Source organism: Myxine glutinosa, chromosome 2, assembly GCF_964187855.1.
Source record: "Myxine glutinosa chromosome 2, kmMyxGlut1.1, whole genome shotgun sequence".
Taxonomy (NCBI): Eukaryota; Metazoa; Chordata; class Myxini; order Myxiniformes; family Myxinidae; genus Myxine; species Myxine glutinosa.
Genome location: NC_136262.1, coordinates 110,861,321 through 110,864,163, shown reverse-complemented (window position 1 = coordinate 110,864,163; position 2,843 = coordinate 110,861,321).

The window sequence follows — 2,843 nt, the reverse complement described above, 5'->3', positions numbered from 1 at the left end:
AGAGTGGGGAGTGTTACAGAGGATGTAACGAGAGAGTGTACCCCTGTGGTGAGTGTTACGGAGGGTGTAACGGGAGAGAGTGCGCAAGAGGATGCGCGAGAAAGGTGTGTAACGGACGGGTGCATGAGGAAAGAGTGCGCTGTCAAAAGTAAGGGTGAGTGCACGACCGAGTGTGGAGGTGAGAGTAGTGAGAGTGACACGGAGCGTGAGTTGGTGGTGGCAGGTGAGAGAGGATGTACACCTGGAATGGAAGGATGCACACCTGGAATGGTAGAGCGTGTGTGGGAATGCACACTGGAATTGGTAGTGAGGCACGTGATTGGGTGTGCAAGTGAGAGCACACCTGTGGTTGTCACAGAGGAGGTGACCGAGGAGGGGGCGCGAAGAGGTGTGTTGGTGAGGTGTGCGAACGACGAGTGTGTGCAGAGGTGTGCGGTGGTCAGGTGTGTGACAAAGTCTGTAAGCGGAATGAGTGTACCTGGGTGTGTCAGGGCAGGTGCAATGACAAAGAGCATGGAGACGGCTGGATGTATGAGCAAGGAACGGGCTGCGGGGTGTAAGCATGCGAATGGAGCATCGACACTAACCGGGTTAGCGGTTAGAGCGACGTATAGCCGAATCGGGCCCTCGGTACGTGCCGGGCTTCGCGTGCCGCGAGGACCAGCGGGGATCCGAACCACGGCGGTTTCGAAAGAACCGCCGTACGCGATCCACGCTGGGCCTCGCTCGGAACGGTCGCGTCCGAGCTCCGCCAGGCGGAGCGGGCGGTTCGGTTGGAAGGGCCGACACAGCGACCCATTGTGGTTGCCGCGCTCCGGCCGGCCGAGATTGGGGCATCGGACGGTCCCGTGCCCCGATGGTGCGTGGAATCTCGGGCCGAGTAGACCGCCTTCCCTGCACCGAATGCCGGACGGACCCATCCGCTGGCAACGAACCACCCGCATCCATTGCTCGGCTTTACGAAGCCGAGCTTTGGAGATGAATTGGCGCACCGAGAGGCACTAGTGAGTAGACTGTGATGATGAGGATAGTGTTTTGGCCCCGAAATTAGAAAAACAAAATTTGATGATTGGCCAAGGATTGGCAGAGTGATTGGTGATGGTAGAATGATTGGCAGATGATTGGAATAGAAAATTTTTGATTGGTTGGAATTTGGACGAGCAAATTGATAGTGAGAGATACCCGATGTCGGGGGATGGCAACTCTGCCATCTCTCACAGCGCGGGGGCAAAGGAGCACTAGTTTTATGGGGTTTATGGCAGTGAAAACTAGCCCGGGAGGGTTAGGATATAACGATAGGGATCTAGAGAAGATGACCTTAGGTAACGTTAAGATTAGGTAGTGACAATGATACCTGTAGTGGGGACACAGGTAGATTAGTTTGGATGAGAATGACGTGGTATGTGCTTAGTTTAAAGGGAAGACGGGGAGCACTAAGTTAGCAGGGCATCAGGTAGTTCAGATGATGCCGTGTGAGTGTTGGAGGTGTATTCAAGTGTATTGAGCAGGGTATGAGTAAATGATTGTGAGTTGTAGTGTGATTGCACAGGTGTGCAACTGAACAGGTGGATGGAGCAGTGTATGAGTGAGAGAAGGTGATTGTGCGTTGTGTTGACCAAATGGTCCAGGAAGGAAGGAGGGTGCGGGTGGCACCAGGTGTGATTGCACAGGTGTGCAACAACAGGTGTATGGAGAATGGTTGTGTGAAATACATGGAGTGTGGAATACATGGGGTATTGGAATGGATGGTCGTGGAGTGAGTATGGTGGAAACTGTGGAGTGGAGTGGATGGTGCGAAGGTGTGAATGGGGGAAGAATGGACCCCCATCACGAATACCCGGGGAGGGTAGTGTAAGTGTTAGGTAGAGGGTATAGGTAAATTGTGGTTGGATATTGGCATCTGTGGTGCGAGGTGAAAGAATGGTACTTGGATGGGTGCATTAGTGTTGTGGAAATGGCTGGGCGTGTAGCCTGTTAGTGTGTGTGTAGTTAAATGGGCACTCCACCACTGTGAGGATGGCGGCCAGGTGAGGCCGCAGGTGGGCTCTGGGAGCCGGTAGAGTTGTTGTGGATGGGGCCCGAGGATCCGGAGGATGGACCCGGGTAGCCCAGTGCAAGAGGGCACCGAGTGGGGTGACAGAGCCAGGAGGGGCCTTCCCCAGTTAGATAGGTTAGGGTGAGGAGCTAGGTAAGCTCGGGTGGCAACTGCAGTGGTGGAGGTGTGCAGGTGGGTAGGCCTGCTGGGAGAGCTACACGCCCCAGCCCAGAAATTGTGCAAGGGCACCGGGAGATGAATCGGGGGAGTGAGACCCCAAATTGAGAAGCACCACAGTTTGGTCAATGGGAATTGGTTTTTAGAACCCATTGTGTAAGTTGGCCAATGGATTGGCAGGGAAAGACCCCGGGTAGTGTAAAGTGTGTTAATGTCATTTAGAGGATAGTTAGGATTAAGAATCTCCTCGCACCATCTACATCCACTCACCTGGGGTGACGCTACTCCACACCATGCCATGGATGTTTTATTATTTTATTATTTTGATGCAAATGTTTGGATTGTGAGACGCATCATGACGTGGGTGTGACATTGTGTTGTTGTTCCATCTCTTCCTCCTTATGAGGATTGATGATGAATTGGGTGATGGCAAATTTTGGATAGAGGGATTGTGGAGACGAATTTGGTTTAAGGGAAATATGGGGAAGACATGACAGTAGCGACGAATTTGTAAAGGTGTAGATTTTGTAAATATGGGGTAAGGGCAAGGGTAGAGTAGGTGACAGGGGGGGTGACGTACGGTAGGGACGAGCTTTCTCACTTCGCTCTCCGTACGCACTTCGCCTTGCAT